Source organism: Ranitomeya variabilis, chromosome 4 (genome assembly GCF_051348905.1).
Source record: "Ranitomeya variabilis isolate aRanVar5 chromosome 4, aRanVar5.hap1, whole genome shotgun sequence".
Classification (NCBI taxonomy): domain Eukaryota; kingdom Metazoa; phylum Chordata; class Amphibia; order Anura; family Dendrobatidae; genus Ranitomeya; species Ranitomeya variabilis.
Window position 1 is genome coordinate 331,875,977 of NC_135235.1, and position 23,138 is coordinate 331,899,114.

The 23,138-nt window shown below is 44.8% G+C and overlaps 1 protein-coding gene across 4 annotated transcripts in view; it reads right to left on the reverse strand.

The window, feature by feature from the left end:
• The window catches only part of LOC143764696 (uncharacterized), a 53,042-nt gene extending 31,412 nt beyond the window's left edge, over positions 1-21,630 (reverse strand). For all 4 annotated transcript variants that reach the window (XM_077250543.1, XM_077250539.1, XM_077250540.1 and 1 more), the window contains exons 1-2: positions 21,577-21,630; positions 18,671-18,764 (exon numbers count right to left, since the gene is read on the reverse strand). The gene's annotated coding sequence lies outside the window, so the exon portion shown is untranslated. The remainder of the gene's footprint in view (positions 1-18,670; positions 18,765-21,576) is intronic.
• Between the last annotated feature and the right edge of the window lie 1,508 nt (positions 21,631-23,138).

Genomic DNA, 23,138 nt, shown 5'->3' on the forward strand with positions numbered 1-23,138 from the left:
CCCACAAGTAATTGTGTTGTTGGTATAATTATGAAGGGAGGCTGGCAAGGCTAGTTATGAGAGATGGGTGGGTCAAAATAGCCGCACACACTCCCACGTGGGGGAGTGGTTACAAGTATATAATGTGACCAGGGTGTGGGTCACATGTCTCTGAGTGTGGACCTGAATGGTTCTGTGCTGGAAGGTCCTGGAGGCATATGTGTTGGGAGTGCTGTCTCACTGAAGATAACGCTGGGGGACGCTGGTAGTGGTGGCCTGGGTGTTGGACGGTCCCAGCCAGAGACGGACGTCCTGAATAGCACCCGTACAGGTCACCTGTGTTGAGAACCTTGGACCGATGAGTAGGGTTGAGCGAAACGGATCGGTCATTTTCATAAGTCGCCGACTTTTGGCAAAGTCGGCGTCTCATGAAACCCGACCCGATCCCTGTGTGGGGTCGGCCATGCGGTACGCGACTTTCGCGCCAAATTCGCGTTTCAATGACGCTAAAAGCGCCATTTCTCAGCCAATGAAGGTGGACGCAGAGTGTGGGCAGCGTGATGACATAGATCTCAGTCCCCACCATCTTAGAGAAGGGCATTGCAGTGATTGGCTTGCTTTCTGCGGCGTCACAGGGGCTATAAAGGGGCGTTCCCGCCGACCGCCATCTTACTGCTGCTGATCTGAGCGTAGGGAGAGGTTGCTGCCGCTTCTTCAGAAGCAGGGATAGTGTTAGGCAGGGTACATAAAGCCCCAAACCGCTTGTGCTGTAGCGATTTCCACTGTCCAGAACCACCTTTTGTTTGCAGGGACAGTGGAAGCTACATTTTTTTTTCCTCAGCGCTGTAGCTCATTGGGCTGCCCTAGAAGGCTCCCTGACCCTGATAGCTGCGTTGCTGTGTGTGTACACCGCTGTGCAAACCAACTGCTTTTTTCAAAGCACAAATCCTGTTGTTCCTTCCTTTCTGCACAGCTATCTTGTTTGTTTGTCCACACTTGTTTTTTTTGTGCAGCTGTCCACTCCTTGTTATTGCTGCATGCCATACCTTGCTGAGATTACTGCAGGGAGATAGTAATTGTAGGACAGTCCCTTTTTTATTTTTTATTTTTTTTACTTCTCCCTGACAAAAAAAAAACATAGTGGGAGATTAAGATTGGCATTTGTGCTTGAGTGCCGGTCTTGTGTGTGCCATCTGTCTCAAATTATTGGGGCACATAAAACCTAGTGTGTCATACTGGGATTTTTTTTTTTTTTTAATTCTCCCTGAAAAAAAAAAACATAGTGGGAGATTAAGATTGGCATTTGTGCTTGAGTGCCGGTTTTGTGTGTGCCATCTGTCTCAAATTATTGGGGCACATAAAACGTAGTGTGTCATACTGGGAATTTTTTTTAATTCTCCCTGAAAAAAAAAACATAGTGGGAGATTAAGATTGGCATTTGTGCTTGAGTGCCGGTCTTGTGTGTGCCATCTGTCTCAAATTATTGGGGCACATAAAACCTAGTGTGTCATACTGGGAATTTTTATTTATTTATTTTTTTTTAATTCTCCCTGAAAAAAAAAAAACATAGTGGGAGATTAAGATTGGCATTTGTGCTTGAGTGCCGGTCTTGTGTGTGCCATCTGTCTCAAATTATTGGGGCACATAAAACCTAGTGTGTCATACTGGGATTTTTTTTTTTTTTTTTTTAATTCTCCCTGAAAAAAAAAAAACATAGTGGGAGATTAAGATTGGCATTTGTGCTTGAGTGCCGGTCTTGTGTGTGCCATCTGTCTCAAATTATTGGGGCACATAAAACCTAGTGTGTCATACTGGGAATTTTTTTTTTTTTTTTTTTAATTCTCCCTGAAAAAAAAAACATAGTGGGAGATTAAGATTGGCATTTGTGCTTGAGTGCCGGTCTTGTGTGTGCCATCTGTCTCAAATTATTGGGGCACATAAAACCTAGTGTGTCATACTGGGAATTTTTTTAATTCTCCATGAAAAAAAAAACATAGTGGGAGATTAAGATTGGCATTTGTGCTTGAGTGCCGGTCTTGTGTGTGCCATCTGTCTCAAATTATTGGGGCCCATAAAACCTAGTGTCATACTGGGACTTTTTTTATTTGTGTTTAAATTCTCCCTGACAAAAAAAACAGTGGGAGATTAAGATTGACATTTGTGCTTCAGTGCCGGTCCTGTGTGTGCCATCTGTCTCAAATTATTGGGGCACATAAAACCTAGTGTGTAACATTGGGCCTGATTTTCCTTTCATTGTCAGCCACCTATAAAGGTATATATAAATCCTACAGAAGTTTGAGTTCACCTTATAAGTTGTTTTACAGTAACAGATACCGTTAATTTGGTTACGTTTTGCAAACAATGAGGAAGTCTGGTGGAAGAGGTCGTGGCCGTGCATTTGCAAGCCTGGACTAACTACCAAACGTCCCTAAAGGTTGCAGCACCCTCGGCCAATGAAGCTAGTCAGCAACGCTACATCCCTTCCCTCACTGTAAGCCCACCATTTCCCGTACCACCTGCAGTATCTGTGCAGCTTTCGTCTCCAGGCCAAAGCAGTCAGGGAATCACCAGGTTCGTAGTAGGAAACACTGCATGTAGGGCACCGGCAAGAATACCATCTCCAACCCTCTCTCAGTCTGCCATGTCCACCGGCACCATCGCTCCACGATCTCCAGCTCTCCAGTCCAGCTCACCCTACATGAGACTCTTGTTAGGAAAAGGAAGTACTCATCCTCGCATCCGCGTACACAGGGTTTGAACGCCCACATTGCTAGACTAATCTCATTAGAGATAATGCCCTACCGGTTAGTTGAAAGCGAAGCTTTCAAAGCGCTGATGGACTACGCTGTACCACGCTACGAGCTACCCAGTCGGCACTTCTTTTCTAGAAAAGCCATCCCAGCCCTCCAACAGCATGTTAAAGACCGCATCGTCCATGCACTCAGGCAATCTGTGACTACAAAGGTGCACCTGACAACAGATGCATGGACCAGTAGGCATGGCCAGGGACGTTACGTGTCCATCACGGCACACTGGGTGAATGTGGTGGATGCAGGGTCCACAGGGAACAGCAATATTGGGACAGTTCTGCCTAGCCCACGGTCTAGGAAACAGTTGGCTGTAGGCGTTCGCCCCCCCTCCTCCTCTTCCTCGTCCTCCTGCAGAAGCGAGAGCTCGTCCACAGACCGCAGTCGCACAACCACTCCATCCGCAGCTGCCACTGTTGCACACCAGGTGTTCCATTATGGGACAGCTAGTGGCAAGCGTCAGCAGGCTGTATTGGCAATGAAGTGTTTGGGCGACAACAGACACACCGCGGAAGTTCTGTCCAAGTTCTTGCAGAAAGAAACTCAGTCATGGCTGGGCACTGTACATCTTGAGGCAGGAAAGGTAGTGAGTGATAATGGAAGGAATTTCATGGCTGCCATAGCCCTTTCCCAACTGAAACACATTCCTTGCCTGGCTCACACCTTAAACCTGGTGGTGCAGTGCTTCCTGAAAAGTTATCCGGGGTTACCCGACCTGCTCCTCAAAGTGTGCAGACTTTGCTCGCATATCCGCCGTTCACCCGTACACTCCAGCCGTATGCAGAACTATCAGCGGTCTTTGAACCTTCCCTAGCATCACCTAATCATCGACGTTGCAACAAGGTGGAACTCCACACTGCACATGCTTCAGAGACTGTGTGAACAGAGGCGTCCTGTTATGTATTTGTGGGAGGATACACGGGCAGGCAGTTGGATGGCAGACATGGAGTTGTCAGGTGTGCAGTGGTCGAAGCTACAAGACCTGTGTCAAGTCCTTCAGTGTTTTGAGGAATGCACACGGCTGGTTAGTGCAGACAACGCCATAATAAGCATGAGCATCCCCCTAATGCGTCTGCTGATGCAAAGTTTGACGCACATAAAGGAGCAGGCGTCTGCAGCCGAGGAAGAGGAAAGCCTTGATGACAGTCAGCCATTGTCTGGTCAGGGCCGTGTAGAGGACGCGGTAGCGGGCCAAGAGGAGGAGGAGGACGAGGAGGATGATGGGGATGAGTACTTTTTTAATGAGGAAGCTTCTCCTGGGCCAACAGAAATTAGTGGCGTTGCAAGGCAGGGTTCTGGTTTTTTAAGGGCGACAAGTGACGTAGATTTGCCTGTAACTGCCCCTCAAACCAGCACAACCGCAGATTTGACAACTGGAACTTTGGCCCACATGGCGGATTATGCCTTACGTATCCTCAAAAGGGACCCACTCATTATTAAAATGATGACCGATGACGATTACTGGTTGGCCTGCATCCTTGACCCTCGCTATAAAGGCAAATTGCAAAATATTATGCCACATGAGAACCTCGAACAAATATTAGCAACCAAACAAGCAACTCTTGTAGACCGTTTGATTCAGGCATTCCCAGCACACAGCGCCGGTGATGGTTCTCACACGAGCTGCAGGGGGCTACAGGGCAGAGGTGTTAGAGGTGCACAAATCAGAAGTGGCGTTGGACAGAGGGGTTTTCTGACCAGGTTGTGGAGTGATTTCGCAATGACCGCAGACAGGACAGGTACTGCAGCATCTATTCAAAGTGACAGGAGACAACATTTGTCCAGTATGGTTACTAACTATTTTTCATCCCTTATCGATGTTCTCCCTCAACCGTCATTCCCATTTAATTACTGGGCATCCAAATTAGACACCTGGCCTGAATTGGCAGAATATGCATTGCAGGAGCTTGCTTGCCCAGCAGCTAGTGTGTTATCAGAAAGAGTATTCAGTGCTGCTGGTTCAATATTAACCGAAAAAAGGACTCGTCTGGCTACCCAAAATGTGGATGATCTAACCTTTATTAAAATGAACCACTCCTGGATTTCAAATTATTTTGCCCCACCTTTCTCGGCTGACACCTAGCTTTCCTATAAAAAGGTCTTGCTTGTGGACTGGTCTTACTGAGTGTTCCAATCTCTTAATTTGCAGCAGCTGTTTGTCCAGCATACGACATGTTTACACCTCCCTCAATGGGAAAACTCCCCCCACGGGGCCGTGGTCTCGCCACTTGGCGCAAGCACCCGTTAGAGTGCCGTTTGTCTGAAGAGGTGGGTGTGCCCGCTTTTGGTCGACGGCACTGCCACTGGGTCCCTCATAGTACAATAAAGTGTCTCTGCCGGTGGTGGCGCGCACCCAATGTCAGACACACCATTGTAACATGAGGGGCCCTGGGACGGTACCGCCGGCCACAAGAAAGTTCACCCCCCCCCCAGCTCAAACTGTGCTCTACCACGTGCAAAATTATCTCTCACAGCTCCACCAATGTTTAGTCTATGCGCTGACATCATTCAATGTCTGGCACTGACAATACCAATTTGTTGACATCTATGATGCTAGTTAAAATAGTCTGGGTCAGTGTCCTATATTGACACCAGTAAATACTTAGTGCCAAATTACTATGTCTGAAACTCAGCAGAGGAGCCCACCCCTGTACCTAAGTATGCCACACTTTTGTTTTTTTGTTTTGTTGTTTTGCGAGACATTAACATCTATTTATTTTTTGGGAGTACTTACTGTGTCAGACACTCCTTGCAATCGTCCTCCGCTGACCACACCAATGCTGCCTGTGTACCCATGTAACCTATTTAAAACTGCATAGAGCCTATTTTTATTTATTTTAGGCCCAGTAAGCCTGTCTGCGGTCCCTCCTTGCAATCGTCCTCCGCTGACCACACCAATGCTGCCCGTGTACCCCTGGAACCTATTTTAAAGTGCATATAGCCACTTTTTTTAATTGTAGGCATACTAAGTCTGTCTGCGGTCCCTCCTTCCAATAGTCCTCCACTGACCACACCAAGCTGCCCGTGTACCCCTGGAACCTATTTAAAAGTTCATAGAGCCTATTTATATATTTTATTTAATATTAATAAAGCCATGATGAACTACGCTGTACCACGCTACAAGCTAACCAGTCGACACTTCTTTTGCGAGAAAAGCCATCCCAACCCTCCATCAGCATGTAAAAGACAGCATTGTCCATGCACTCTGGCAATCGGTGAGTACAAAGGTGCACCTGACAACAGACGCATGGACCTGTAGGCATGGCCACGGAAGGTTACGTGTCCATTACGGCGCAATGGGTTAATGTGGTGGATGCATGGTCCACAGGGGACAGCCTACTAAGTCTGTCTGCAGTCCCTAATTAAAATTGTCCTCAATTCAGGTTTTCGGGCTTTTTTTTAAAAATAGGAAACTGCATTTGGGCTACTAGTTTGGTTGGGGCCTACTAGTGATGTCTGCCGCTCCTGGGTGTTCTCCTCCTCCTTGGTGTTCTCCTCCAGGTTTCCTTGTCTGAGCTTCAACCTTCAGGCTCTCATTAAGTATTTTTAAATGTAACACTACAGTTGCCATACTACTTGGGTTGGGGCCTAGTAATGGTGTTCTCCTCCTCCTTGGTGTTCTCCTCCAGGTTTCCTTGTCTGAGCTTCAACCTTCAGGCTCTCATTAAGTATTTTTAAATGTAACACTACAGTTGCCATACTACTTGGGTTGGGGCCTAGTAACGGTGTTCTCCTCCTCCTTGGTGTTCTCCTCCAGGTTTCCTTGTCTGAGCTTCAACCTTCAGGCTCTCATTAAGTATTTTTAAATGTAACACTACAGTTGCCATACTACTTGGGTTGGGGCCTAGTAATGGTGTTCTCCTCCTCCTTGGTGTTCTCCTCCAGGTTTCCTTGTCTGAGCTTCAACCTTCAGGCTCTCATTAAGTATTTTTAAATGTAGCACTACAGTTGCCATACTACTTGGGTTGGGGCCTAGTAACGGTGTTCTCCTCCTCCTTGGTGTTCTCCTCCTCCTTGGTGTTCTCCTCCAGGTTTCCTTGTCTGAGCTTCAACCTTCAGGCTCTCATTAAGTATTTTTAAATGTAACACTACAGTTGCCATACTACTTGGGTTGGGGCCTAGTAACGGTGTTCTCCTCCTCCTTGGTGTTCTCCTCCAGGTTTCCTTGTCTGAGCTTCAACCTTCAGGCTCTCATTAAGTATTTTTAAATGTAACACTACAGTTGCCATACTACTTGGGTCGGGGCCTAGTAACGGTGTTCTCCTCCTCCTTGGTGTTCTCCTCCAGGTTTCCTTGTCTGAGCTTCAACCTTCAGGCTCTCATTAAGTATTTTTAAATGTAACACTACAGTTGCCATACTACTTGGGTTGGGGCCTAGTAACGGTGTTCTCCTCCTCCTTGGTGTTCTTCTCCAGGTTTCCTTGTCTGAGCTTCAACCTTCAGGCTCTCATTAAGTATTTTTAAATGTAACACTACAGTTGCCATACTACTTGGGTTGGGGCCTAGTAACGGTGTTCTCCTCCTCCTTGGTGTTCTCCTCCAGGTTTCCTTGTCTGAGCTTCAACCTTCAGGCTCTCATTAAGTATTTTTAAATGTAACACTACAGTTGCCATACTACTTGGGTTGGGGCCTAGTAACGGTGTTCTCCTCCTCCTTGGTGTTCTCCTCCAGGTTTCCTTGTCTGAGCTTCAACCTTCAGGCTCTCATTAAGTATTTGTTGGGAAAAATTGGTGGTTGGGGCCTACTAACGGTGTCTGCCGCTCCCTGGTGTTGTCCTCCACTGTATAAAGCTGAGCTTCAACCTTCTGGCTCTCATTAAGTATTTGTTGGTAAAAATTGGTGGTTGGGGCCTACTAACGGTGTCTGCCGCTCCCTGGTGTTGTCCTCCACTGTATAAAGCTGAGCTTCAACCTTTTGGCCTATAGTAGCAGATATTAAACTGCATTTGGCCTTCAACTTTGGTTGGGCCCTACTAACAGTGTGTGCCGCTCCCTGGTGTTGTCCTCCACTGTATAAAGCTGAGCTTCAACCTTCAGGCTCTCATTAAGTATTTTTAAATGTAACACTACAGTTGCCATACTACTTGGGTTGGGGCCTAGTAACGGTGTTCTCCTCCTCCTTGGTGTTCTCCTCCAGGTTTCCTTGTCTGAGCTTCAACCTTCAGGCTCTCATTAAGTATTTTTAAATGTAACACTACAGTTGCCATACTACTTGGGTTGGGGCCTAGTAACGGTGTTCTCCTCCTCCTTGGTGTTCTCCTCCTCCTTGGTGTTCTCCTCCAGGTTTCCTTGTCTGAGCTTCAACCTTCAGGCTCTCATTAAGTATTTTTAAATGTAACACTACAGTTGCCATACTACTTGGGTTGGGGCCTAGTAACGGTGTTCTCCTCCTCCTTGGTGTTCTCCTCCAGGTTTCCTTGTCTGAGCTTCAACCTTCAGGCTCTCATTAAGTATTTTTAAATGTAACACTACAGTTGCCATACTACTTGGGTTGGGGCCTAGTAACGGTGTTCTCCTCCTCCTTGGTGTTCTCCTCCAGGTTTCCTTGTCTGAGCTTCAACCTTCAAGCTCTCATTAAGTATTTTTAAATGTAACACTACAGTTGCCATACTACTTGGGTTGGGGCCTAGTAACGGTGTTCTCCTCCTCCTTGGTGTTCTCCTCCAGGTTTCCTTGTCTGAGCTTCAACCTTCAGGCTCTCATTAAGTATTTGTTGGTAAAAATTGGTGGTTGGGGCCTACTAATGGTGTCTGCCGCTCCCTGGTGTTGTCCTCCACTGTATAAAGCTGAGCTTCAACCTTCTGGCTCTCATTAAGTATTTGTTGGTAAAAATTGGTGGTTGGGGCCTACTAACGGTGTCTGCCGCTCCCTGGTGTTGTCCTCCACTGTATAAAGCTGAGCTTCAACCTTTTGGCTTTTGGCCTATAGTAGCAGATATTAAACTGCATTTGGCCTTCAACTTTGGTTGGGCCCTACTAACAGTGTGTGCCGCTCCCTGGTGTTGTCCTCCACTGTATAAAGCTGAGCTTCAACCTTCTGGCTCTCATTAAGTATTTGTTGGTAAAAATTGGTGGTTGGGGCCTACTAACGGTGTGTGCCGCTCCCTGGTGTTGTCCTCCATTGTATAAATCTGAGCTTCAACCTTCAGGCTCTCATTAAGTAGTTGTTTTTAAAAATTGGTGGTTAGGGCCTACTAACGGTGTGTGCCGCTCCATGGTGTTGTCCTCCACTGTATAAAGCTGAGCTTCAATCTTAAAGCTCTCGTTAAGTAGTAGTTTTTAAAATGTGTGGTTGGGCCCTTAAAACGGTGTCTGACGCTACTGGGTTTTCTCCTGTTTTGTTGTCCCGACCTTCAATGTTCAGGCTTTCGGCTTACATTTTAAATAATTAAACTGCAGTTGGCCTACTACTTTGGTTGGGCCTAGTAACGGTGTGTGCCGCACCTTGGTGTTGTCCTGTGTTATTTTCCTGACCTTTAATCTTCAGGCTTTCGGCCTTCATTTGTAATATTAAACTGCATAGGGCCTACTAGTGTGGTTCGGCCCTACTAATGGTGTCTGTCTGCCGCTCCTGGGTTTTCTACTCCACTGAACTAAGCAATGCCACCTGGTTAGTCCCGTTACCAATTTTGACCTGCATTTTACCCACTTTATTATTTGGGCCTATATCAGTGTTTCCGCCTCATCCTGCCCATTGCCCAGCCGGTGCTAGATGAGTCTTGTGGTACTTTGACCCAGACCACTACATTCCCCTTGCACGCTACACAGCCACAATCTGACCCTGCTGAAAGTCAGGTTCCCCTTCCCGCATACTATACCACCTTACACAGGGACAAAGAGGAAGGTGCAGATGAAAGTGCAGGTTTCTTCAACAGGTAGGGGGGCATACTCGTTGGCGACGTCACAGGCACAGGGCCCCTCAGAGTACGCAAAAGTGTCGCTGCCGGTGGGAGGCGCCCCCACCGTGCAAACACACCACCGTACTTTGAGGGGCCCTGTGCCAGTGCCAATGCGAACGAGTGGGCCTCCCTGCTTGCTCAGGATCACAGCACTTGCAAAGTTGAAATACTTACCTCTCACTGCTCCACCGCCGTGACGTAGTCCACGTTTCCTGGGCCCACTAAAACCTTGAACCAGCCCTACCCCCCACAACTTTTGCCAAATGACCCCCAATTTCCAATACCCAACTATTATTATAAAGTTAATTAAGATTGACAAGCTTCAGAAACAAGAATGGATGTTTTTGGCATTAAAATGGGCACTGTAGGTGTTTTCCTGGCCTCCACTCACTGCCGACTATGCTTCTCCATTGACTTGCATTGGGTTTCATGTTTCGGTCGATCCCCGACTTTTCGCGATAATCGTCCGACTTCACTCGACTCGACTTTGGACAAAGTCGGGTTTAGCAAAACCCGACTCGATCTTAAAAAAATGAAAGTCGCTCAACCCTACCGATGAGGAGTCAGCATGTGGAGCAGGAGCTCCACATGCTGACTATGGCCCTGATAAAGGACAGTTACTGAACTGTGCAGTCACCCAGTGACTGGAGAGGTACAGGCGTGACTATGTGTAAACTAATGATGTGAATCCTGCAACGCTGACAAGCAGGTAATCCAGACTGTGTGTTTGACTCCAGAGCGAGCCTGAATATTGGACTCTACCAAGTGTACACATACATATATAATATATATAAATAATATACAATATACATTGTTACAGACCTGATCGAGCAGAGCCATGCTATGAACAATGTTACTTTGTGTTTTGTGCTACTGGAGTTTATGGAGTAATAAAACCCAGTTGAACTTTTTGAAGAAAATACGGTCTGGCTGTGTGTTAAAAACTGTACCCGTGTGCACTTATATCACTGCCAAGCGAGTGTCCCCCAACACATGCAGTAAGCGAAATACCACACAACCTTCAGCTTGTCTGCATTGTTGGGTCTGGTGTTTCATCTTCTCTTGATAATACCCCATAGATTCTCTATGGGGTTCAGGTCAGGCGAGTTTGCTGGCCAATCAAGCACAATGATACTGTTGTTTTTAAATCAGGTATTGTTACTTTTGGCAGTGTGGACAGGTGCAAAGTCCTGCTGGAGAATGACATTTCCATCTCCAAAAAGCTTGTCGGCAGAGGGAAGCAAGAAGTGCTCAAAAATTTTCTGATAGACGGCTGCGCAGACTTTGGTCTTGATAAAACACACTGGACCTACACCAGCAGATGACATGGCTTCCCAAACCATCACCAATTATGGAAACTACACACTAGACCTAAAGCAGCTTGGATTGAGTCCTCCAGACTCTGGGACCTTGATTTCCAGATGAAATGCAAAATTTACTTTCATCTGAAAACAACACCTTGGACCACAGAGCAACAGTCCAATTCTTTTTCTCCTTGGCCCAGGTAACACGCTTCTGGCATTGTCTATTGGTCATGAGTGACTTGACACAAGGAATGCGACATTTGTAGCCCATGTCCTGGATACGTCTGTGTGTGATGGCTCTTGAAGCAATGACTCCAGCAACAGTCCACTCCTTGTGAATCTCCCCAAAATGTTTGAATGGCCTTTTCCTAACAATCCTTTCAAGGCTGCGGTTATCCGGGTTACTTGTGCACCTTTTTCTACCACACTTTTTCCTTCCACTCAACTTCCATTAATATGCTTGGATACAGCACTCTGTGAACAGACAGCTTCTTTAGCAATGACCTTTTCTTGCTTACCTTCCTTGTAGAGTGTGTCAATGACTGCCTTCTGAACATCAGTCAAGTCAGCAGTCTTCCCCATGATTGTGGAGCCTACTAAAACAAACTAAATGACCTTTTTAAATGCTTAGGAAGCCTTTGCAGGTGTGTTTTTTGTTATTTATTCTAATTTCCTGAGATAATGACTTTGGTGTTTTCATTGAATGTAAGCCATAATCATCAACATTAACAGAGATAAACACTTGAAATAGATAACTTGCTTGTAATGACTCTATATAATATATGAGTTTCACTTTTTGTATTGAAGAACCGAAATAAATTAACTTTTCAATGATATTCTAATTTTGTGAGAAGCACCTGTACCTCACTGCTCTTGGTTAGCTTCCTAAGCTTGTTGTTACCTCCTCGCTGTTGGGGCCCGCAAAAAGCCACTGGTGGAGGTATTCGGCACCTGAAGCAGCTCTGATCCCAGTCAGCAGAAGGGTGAGACTCTGTAATTTGCACAATCTTGGGTATTTTCTGGGACTGTTCTGTATGCTATTGTGTGTTGATGGTTCAATAAAATATTGCCACACTATTTTACCCTCACCTTGTGTTGTCTGAGTAGTGTTCTGCCCTCGGGGAGAGAGAGGATTCAGTGGCATGAGCCCTGGTCCATGCAGTCTTTTTAAAGACAGCCGGGCCAGCGGACTAGAGCACCCACTGACCCACGTGTCTCCACACCGTCTCATAATTTTGGTCTGGCTTTGCACTTTCTGCATTTCCTTTATGGTTGAAAAGTATATCAACTATGCTTTCAAAATATTTATGTTAAAATTTTTTGTATGAATTCAATGACTCATCCATACAGTTTAACATGGTTATTGTGGCATTACAATGGTATGTAAAACTCACAAAAAGCATAAAAAAATAATTCTAGATTAGATTACTCATCCATAGAGTATCACATAATTTCTGTCACATTTTGGTGGTATATAACATTACAAAAAAAGAGTTTGAAATTTTGTTTGTTTACATTTTTTACCCATACAATATTCCATGTTCTGGGGTAAAATTTTGTGATGTGTAACACTCAGAAAAAGCATACAAACTTTTTCTGGGGTTTAATTTCTCATCCATACACTATTCTTTCATCTGAAGTACATTTCCTTGGAATATAACTCTTTAAAAAAATGTATCACAAATTTTTTGTTAATTTTCGTTATTATTTTGTTCAACAAAAGAGTGTTACGTGTTCTGGGGTACATTTAGTTGGTATATAACCCTTCAAAAACTTGTTAAAAAATGTATAGGTATTATTTTGCTCATCCATAGACATTTACATATTCTTGGGTAGATTTTAAATGTGTTAAAATTTTATCAGTATTATATTGCTTACCCATAGACAGCAGATAGCAGAGCTTTGTATACAGCTCTGGCAAAAATTAAGAGACCACTGCACAGATTTATAAAAATCAGCTTTTCTACATGTCTGACAGCCATTCCATTCCTGTGTCAGTTGAATTCCAACCAGAGTACACCTCTTTCTACTTAATGTGCTTGTGATTAGGTGATCACCTGAACCAAATCTTATTTAACGAAGGAAAATATAAAAAACACTGCTGTGGTGTTCACAATCCTCTTGCAATAGGACAAGCTGGATGGCAAAACAAGTGCTAGTAATATCCCAAAAGTAATAGGAATAAAAAAATAACTTTTAACCATGCTAAATGGGTTGAAGAGAAAAGTCATGAGTGAGGAAAAGAGGGGCTTAATTATAGCTTTACTAGCAGAGGGACACAGTGAGCGTCATGTTGCCTCCATCCTTAAAGGTTCTAAGATGGCAGTCCATTACAACAAGGTCAAGCAGCAGACATTGGGGGCAACAAAGCTACAGACCTGCAGAGGGTGAAAACGACTCTCCACTGACAGGGATGAACGTCATCTTATTCGAATGTCACTCAGGAATCGCAGGATGACATCAAGTGACCAACAAATGAAATGGCAAATGGCAGTTGGGGTGACGTGCACGGCAAGAACAGTTCGTAACAGGCTCCTAGAGGCAGGCCTCAAGTCATGTAAAGCTAGAAAAAAGCCTTTCATCAATGTGAAGCAAAGGAGAGTCAGGCTGGTTTGCCCAATACCATAAGGATTGGACCATAGAGGACTTGAGTAAGGTAATCTTCTCTGATGAGTCTAATTTTCAGCTTTGCCCAACACCTGGTCGTCTAATGGTTAGACAGAGACCTAGAGAGGCGTACAAGCCACAGTGTCTTGAACCCACTGTGAAATTTGTTGGAGGATCGGTGATGATCAGGGGATGCTTCAGCAAGGCTGAAATTGGGCAGGTTAATCTGTGCGAAGGACGTATGAATCAAGCCGCATACAAGGTTATCCTGGAAAAACAGTTGATTCCTTGTACTCAGGCAATGTTCCCCAACTCCGAGGATTGTTTTTTCCAGCAGGACAATGCGCCATGCCACACAGCTAGGTCAATCAAGGTGTGGATGAAGGACCACCACATCAAATCTATGTCATGGCCAGCCCAAACTCCAGACCTGAACCCCATTGAAAACCCCTGTAATGTAATCAAGAGGAAGATGAATAGTCACAAGGCATAAAACAAAGAAGAACTGCTTAAATTTTTGTACCAGGAGTGACATAAGGTCGCCCAAAAGCAGTGTGAAAGACTGGTGGAAAGCATGCCAAGATGCATGAAAGCTGTGATTAAAAATCATGGTTATTCCACAAAATATTGATTTCTGAACTCTTCCTGGAGTTAAAACATTAGTATTGTAAATGATTATGAACTTGTTTTTTTTTATTATTTGAGGTCAGCAATGCATTTTTTTGTTATTTTGACCATTTCTCATTTTCAGAAAATAAATACAAAATTTATTGCTTGGAGCTTCGGAGACATGTTGTCATTAGTTTATAAAATAAAAGAACAATTTACATTTTACTCAAAAATATACCTATAAAGAGAAAAATCAGACAAATTTTGCAGTGGTCTCTTAATTTTTGCAAGAGCTGTATATCTTAGAAAAAAACCTGCAGGCAGGCGCCAGCCTTGGCACCTGCGCTGCAGCATAATCGCATATGTGCTGTATATATAATTAACCCCTTCATGACCTTGGGATTTTCTGTTTTTCCGTGTTCGTTTTTCGCTCCCCTCCTTCCCAGAGCCATAACTTTTTTATTTTTCCGTCAATATGGCCATGTGAGGGCTTCTTTTTTGCGAAACAAGTTGTACTTTTGAACGACATCATTGGTTTTACCATGTTGTGTACTAGAAAACGGAAAGAAATTCCAAGTGGGGTGAAATTGCAAAAAAAGTGCAATCCCACACTTGTTTTTTCTTTGGCTTTTTTGTTAGGTTCACTACATGCTAAAACTGACCTACCATTATGATTCTCCAGGTCATTATGAGTTCATAGACACCTAAGATGACTAAGTTATTTTTTATCTAAGTGGTGAAAAAAAATTCCAAACTTTGCTAAAAAAAAAAAAAAAAAAAAAATTGTGCTATTTTCCGATACCCGTAGCGTCTCCATTTTTCATGATCTGGGGTCGGTTGAGGGCTTATTTCTTGCGTGCCGAGCTGGCAGATACGTTCTTTTGATCGCCCGTTATTGCATTCTAATTCAATGTCGCGGCGACCAAAAAAACGTAATTCTGGCGTTTCAAATTTTTTTGTCGCTACGCTGTTTAGCGATGAGGTTAATGCTTTTTTTTATTGATAGATCGGGCGATTCTGAACGCGGCAATACCAAGTATGTAGGTTTGATTTTTTTTTTTAATTGATTTATTTTGAATGGGGCAAAAGGGGGGTGATTTAAACTTTTATATTTTTTAATTTTTTCACATTTTTTTTTTTTTTTACTTTTGCCATGCTTCAATATCCTCCATGGGAGGCTAGAAGCTGGCACAACTCGATTGCCTCTACTACATAGCAGTGATCATCAGATCGCTGCTATGCAGCAGAAATGCAGGTGTGCTATGAGCGCCGTCCACAGGGTGGCGCTCACAGCAAACCGACATCAGTAACCATAGAGGTCTCAAGGACCTCTATGGTTACTCTGCAGAAGCATCGCTGACCCCCGATCATGTGACAGGGGTCAGCGATGCGCTCATTTCCGGCCGCCCAGCCGGAAACGCCGGTTAAATGCTGCTGCCAGCGTTTGACAATGGCATTTAACTAGTTAATAGCGGAGGGTGAATTGCGATTTCACCCACCGCTATTGCGGGCACATGTCAGCTGTTCAAAACAGCTGACATGTCCCGGCTTTGATGCGGGCTCACCGCCGGAGCCCGCATCAAATCGGGGATTCTGACCTCGAACGTACTATCCCGTCCGAGGTCAGAAAGGAGTTAATATGGTTGAGGTTATCCTGATATTAAAATAAAAATCCATTTGAAAATGGCACCTGCTGCGCCTGCTCAGTAGCAGCTATCGGTGTATATAGAGGTGATCCGATAGCTGCTACTGCACAGGCGCGGTGGGTGCCATTTTCAAATAATTTTTTTTTTTTTAATTATTATCAGGATACCCTCAACCATATTAATTATATACACAGTACATATGCAATTATGCTGCAGAGCAGGTGCAGGAATTTTTTTTTTAATAAAATGGTGGTGCTGCTTATAAACCATGCGCCTTATTGCTTACCGGGGGTGGTGGCTGCGGTGAAGCAGGGTCCCAGCGCTGAGATCTCATCTACTGAGATCTTGGTGCTGAGATCTCCATCTGCGCATGCACTGCCCCCCCCCCCCCCCGGCAGCCATTTTCATGGAGTCCACCGCATAGGAAACCATGTAACTGAGGGGGCGCTGTGATTTCACGAAATATCAGCAGAGCCCCCATAGCACCAAACACCCGCAGCGGCACGCCGTACATCTGAACACCCCCTCATCCCAGCCTGCAGCAACACTCCACTCTTGCCTCCTCCAGCAGCGACTCTGGGACCCTGCTCCCCTGCGGCCGGTAAGATATATCCGCATTATAAGATGCACCCCCATTTCCCCCCCAAACTTGGGGGGAAAAAGTGCATGTTATAATCCGAAAAATACGGTATATATATATGTATAATATTCATTAGGTAAACTAGCGGGCAGGTCACTGAGGGATCAGTGACCTGTCAGAAGCCATACTGGTGAATACCTAAACAGAGCACGACATAAGGGCCGCCCCGGGGCGGGGCATGAGCATATCATTAACTCAAAACTGAATATAAAGATTAAACAACAATCACAAGACAGATTTCATCAACCAAGGTATCATTTTAATCAGTATAACGGCGCCGACCTCACACTGTCTGTAGGTTGCTGAGCACAATCCTGCTGACAGGTTCCCTTTAAAAAACTTTCAGTTTTGTGGTACTGAAAGGGTAAATTGTTCATCCATAAGGGGAGACCGCAGAAGAGCATTGCTGAGCCATGAAGCTCACCTGATCCTCCGGCTTAATACATCATACAGGAGGGTTTACGCAGAGGACGGATCTGATCCCACATTACACAGAGTACAGATCTGACATCACATTACACAGAGGAGGGATCTGATCTAACATTACACAGAGAACGGATTTGATCTCACATTACACAGAGGACGGATCTGATCTCACATTACAGAGAGGACGGATCTGATCTCACATTACACAGAGGACGGATCTGATCTCACATTACACAGAGGACAGATCTTATCTCACATTACACAGAGGACGGATCTGATCTCACATTACACAGAGGACAGATCTTATCTCACATTACACAGAGGACGGATCTGATCCCACATTACACAGAGGACGGATCTGATCTCACATTACACAGAGGACGGATCTGATCTCACATTACACAGAGGAGGGATCTGATCTAACATTACACAGAGAACGGATCTGATCTCACATTACACAGAGGACGGATCTGATCTCACATTACAGAGAGGACGGATCTGATCTCACATTACACAGAGGACGGATCTGATCTCACATTACACAGAGGACGGATCTGATCTCACATTACACAGAGGACGGATCCGATTTCACATTGCACAGAGGAGGGATCTGATCTCACATTATACAGAGGAAAGGATACGATCTCACATTACACAGAGGACAGATCTGACCTCACATTACACAGAGGATGGATCCGACCTCACATTACACAAAGGACGGATCAGATCTCACATTACATCGAGGACAGATCGGATCACACATTACGGATCTGATCTCACATTACACAGAGGACAGATCTGATCTCACATTACAGAGGACGGATCTGTTCTCACATTACACAGAAGCCGGATCTGATCTCACATTACACAGAGGACGGATCGGATCTCACATGACACAAACGACGGATCTGATATCACATTACACAGAGGACGGGTCCAATCTCACATTACACAGATGGATCCGATTTTGCATTACACAGAGGATGGACCTGATCTCGTATTACACAGACGACAGATCCGATCTCGCATTACACAGAAGACGGATCTGATCTCACGTTACACAGAGGACGGGTCTGATCTAATATTACACAGAGGACAGATCTTATCTCACATTACACAGAGGATGGATCTGATCTCACATTACACAGAGGACGGGTCTGATCTAACATTACACAGAGGACAGATCTTATCTCACATTACACAGAGGATGGATCTGATCTCATATTACACAGAGGACGGATCTAATCTAAGATTACACAGAGGACAGATCTTATCTCACATTACACAGAGGATGGATCTGATCTCACATTACACAGAGGACAGATCTTATCTCACATTACACAGAGGATGGATCTGATCTCATATTACACAGAGGACGGATCTAATCTAAGATTACACAGAGGACAGATCTTATCTCACATTACACAGAGGATGGATCTGATCTCACATTACACAGAGGACAGATCTTATCTCACATTACACAGAGAACGGATCTGATCTCACATTACAGAGGACGGGTCTGATCTAATATTACACAGAGGACAGATTTTATCTCACATTACACAGAGGACAGATCTTATCTCACATTACTAGACTGGTGAAGGACGATATTGTGATGGTTGTAGATGGTTTTGTTTTCAGCATGGTCTTTCTTTGTATAACATCTATTATATCTATTACTGAAGCCGTTCATCACATGTGTAAAGGTGCAGCTTCTCCAGAGATGTTTATATCGGGTTCGGATCTCATTCTTACCTGAGGTTATGAGTAAGAAGTATCACTTCACAGCTCGGCACCCTGGACCTTCATTCTCTCTAGGATTTTTGCCTCAAATGATGTTGTCAATGTTCTGATGGTGAAAAATCATTTTTGTAACACAAGTTTTTTAAAATGAAGGAATAAAAGTTAATAAAAAGATAATTGAAGTCCCGGATCATCGTCTATTTGTTGAGTCATCAATTGTATCTACATTACTGTGTTGGAATGGAACTCGAAGAGAATTAATTACATTTTGTGAGAACTTATTTTGGCTTCTGTCCTCTCATCCTGCAGTTGTCTTTATGGATCAAATGTGTACTTGGGAACCAGCTAAGCCACATTCTGTCCACAAATGTAACGTCACAGTTCACACCACAGAGACCTCAAAATAGTCTCACTGATGAAGAGGTTAATGTCCCATGCTCCCAGGGATGGCATTAGGGGCAGGCACACTAGTCATCTACCTAGGGCCCCCCACTACCGTAGAGGCTGCCAGCCAGTGGCGTGCCACTTATAGCGGCACACTGCGTGGTCATTTAGGGGCCCGTGAGTAAGAGGAGCCGGATCGTGATGGAGCTGCTGAGGTGAGGCGGTGCACTGCAGCAGTGAACGAGAAGGAGAGAATTGTAGTTATTTATTTTTCAAATCAGTGAGTACGTGGTGGCCATAATACTGAAGAACTATAGGGGCTGAATTATACTCCGGGGGGGGGGGGGGGGGGCTGGGGGCTGCAATATGCTCTATGGTACCGCATTATATGCCTATGGGGCTGTATTACACTCTATGCGGGGCTGCATTATACTCTATGGGGCTGATTTATACTCTTATGGGACTGCATTATACTCCTATGGGGAGTCTCTCTTATACTCCTATGGGGGCTGCATTATATTCCTATGAGGCTGCATCATACTCCAATGTGGGATGCATTATACTCCTATGGAGGGCTGCATTATACTCCTGTGGGGGCTGCATTGTAAGGGTATGTGCACACGTAGAATGGTCCTCTGCGGACCGCAGCGGATTTGATAAATCTGCAGGGCAAAAATACTGCATTTTGGCTGCAGATTTATCGCGGATTTACAGCGGTTTTCACTGTGGTTTTCTATTGGAGCAGGTGTAAAACCGCTGCGGAATCCACAGAAAGAAGTGACATGCTGCGGAATGTAAACAGCTGCGTTTCCGCGCGTTTTTTTCCGCAACATGGGCACAGCGTTTTCTGTTTCCCATAGGTTTACATTGTACGGTAAACTCATGGGAAACTGCTGCGGACCCGCAGCAAAATCCGCATTGTGTGCACATAAATCAGCAAGCATGTGCGCCTGTATCTCCGGCCACGAGAGGACGGTACTGATGTAATTTACTCCTGTGGGAGATGATGTAAAAGAAGCAGAAAGTGAGTAAGGCTACGTTCACATTTGCGGTCCTTGCCGCAGCGTCGGGCGCCGCAGCGGCGCCGCATGCGTCATGCGCCCCTATATTTAACATGGGGGCGCATGGACATGCGGCGCACTTGCGTTTTGCGCCGCATGCGTCGCTGCGGCGCCCGCGTCGGGGCGCAGAGGATGCAGCAAGTTGCATTTTTGCTGCGTCCAAATTCAATGAAAAAAACGACGCATGCGGCGCAAAACGCAGCGTTGTGCATGCGTTTTGCTGCGTTTTTATTTGCGTTGTGCGTTGCGGCGCTGACGCTGCGGCGCACAACGCAAATGTGAACGTAGCCTAAATCCATTGTGTGCACATAGCCTAAAATATCAAGGACTAGTGTGTGCACTGTACTGTGTGGAGCACTATATGGAGGACTATGGGGAATGTATTTTACTATATATAGAGAACTATGGGGTGCATTATACTATGTGGAGAACTATGGGGTGCACTATGCTATGTGGAGGACTATGGGGTGCATTATACTATGTGGAGAACTATGGGGTGCACTATGCAATGTGGAGGACTATGGGGTGCATTATACTATGTGGAGAACTATGGGGTGCACTATGCAATGTGGAGGACTATGGGGTGCATTATACTATGTGGAGAACTATGGGGTGCACTATGCTATGTGGAGGACTATGGGGTGCATTATACTATGTGGAGAACTATGGGGTGCACTATGCAATGTGGAGGACTATGGGGTGCATTATACTATGTGGAGAACTATGGGGTGCACTATGCAATGTGGAGGACTATGGGGTGCATTATACTATGTGGAGAACTATGGGGTGCACTATGCTATGTGGAGGACTATGGGGTGCATTATACTATGTGGAGAACTATGGGGTGCACTATGCAATGTGGAGGACTATGGGGTGCATTATACTATGTGGAGAACTATGGGGTGCACTATGCAATGTGGAGGACTATGGGGTGCATTATACTATGTGGAGAACTATGGGGTGCACTATGCTATGTGGAGGACTATGGGGTGCATTATACTATGTGGAGAACTATGGGGTGCACTATGCAATGTGGAGGACTATGGTTGCATTATACTATGTGGAGGACTATGTGGTGTATTATACTAAACAAGCAAAATGCTGCCTATTCATCGAGTGATTGGATTGTTTATGTGGGGACATAAATCCTTGTTCTCCGCAGCACATCGCCGATGTAAACTGTAGTTGTGCTGCTGATAACATGATACTGTATGGGGACAGATAGATCTAATAGTGATTGTTCTGTTCCCATCATTGTTCCTCAGTCGGTGTAAAGAGGCCGGGAAACAAGAGATGAACGACTTTAATACACTCGGCTAACGGCCTGAACTCAGTGCATGTATCTACAACCGACATGTCTGTGTGATGCGAAATGCGTGAGCATTTGTGGCCCCGCTTTAAACGTTTTCCCATGGCCCCTCTTTGTGTAAAACCGGCTCTACCTGCACCCAGTAATGAGGAATCTCCACCTACCTCCACCTGCAGAGCCGCACACCACATATATGGTTGTGCAGGACCTGTGATGAGGTCACAGGAGGGGAGGAGTCAGGGGTCACATGATTGGGGCCGGCTCATATCCGGAGTGAGTGAAGACGCTACGTGGAAACTTCCTTCTCCTCAGTCAGTGACATTTCCGGCATTATTCCCCCCTCACTACTGGCACAATTACCCCGCGCCGCCTTTTCTACACAGTTTTATGTGTGGAATGTAACGTGTGATTTCTCTGCCTGGAGACAAATAGACCCCACACATGAGGGAATTATCACCAGTTACCGGATGGCTACTATATGGCAGCATACGATTGTGCTATCGGCTCCATACCAGGAGCTAAAATGCCGAAATCTTGTCTGTCTAACCCCTTCCAAGGAGGGCGGCCTTCACAGACTATAGTCAGAGTCCGGCTAAGGGCGCGATCACATCAGCGTATGATAAATCGCTCCGATGTTCATCCCGGAGAGTTGGACGAGTGTCGTGTGAGTGTGCGATGTTTTCTCTCCTACCATCCATATAAAATGTGTTTCTATGTAACATAAAGCTGTTTACAGAACTAAGAAAGCAATCGTACATACAGGGAGAGATGATGGAAGGGTATTACATATATAATACATAGATAATAGAATACAAAGGGAAAATAAACTAGCAGCGAATGTGGCGCTAATCACCTTAGGATTTTTTAATACATCCACTTCCAGTGAAAAACTGTTAATAAAAGTTAATTTATTTTCTAAAAATAAACAAAACATATTTTATTTTAAAAATATATATATATTTTTTGAGAAAATTAACTTTTACTAACATTTTTTCACTGGAAGTGGATGTATTAAAAAATCCTAAGGTGATTAGCGCCACATTTGCTTGGAGTTTGTTTTCCATTTCAATTCACCACCTATGTGGATCTGAAGCAGGATCAACACATAGTTCTCCAAAGTGCGCTGCACACCTTATAGGATTATACAAAACATGGAAGAGAGTTGCCTAAAGAATTGATTCCTTGATTATCTCAACGTGCATTTCTTACTGATTGAAGGTGAGAATAACCACAACTAAAAGATTTTGTTACTGTTGATAAAAACGTATTACGCTCAGAGGAAGCGCCACACTTTTTTTTCCCTCTTTCCCTAAAACAGGGTATTTCTAAAGGCTAATTGATAATAGAATAGACCAATGTCCTGCAGATATATAATGTCACATTCCCCTACATACTATAAATTTGCACCCTTTAGATCCTTTCATGTGGTCCTGGTTATTGGGCCCCTCCCAGCCTATAAATACCAGCCTGTAGCCGCCCCAGAAGGAGGGCATCGCATGAGATGCACAAATTATGACATTTTACCCTGATGCATTGACAATTGGTGGAAAGGGTCTTGGGGTTGATGTCAGCTGTAGTGTTGAGCGATACCTTCTGATATCCAGAAGTATCGGATTGGATTGGCCAATATTCAAAAAATATCGGATATTGCCGATCCCGATACCAATGCATGTCAATGGGACAAAAATATCAGAATTAAAATAAACCCTTTCTTTCCTTATAGGTT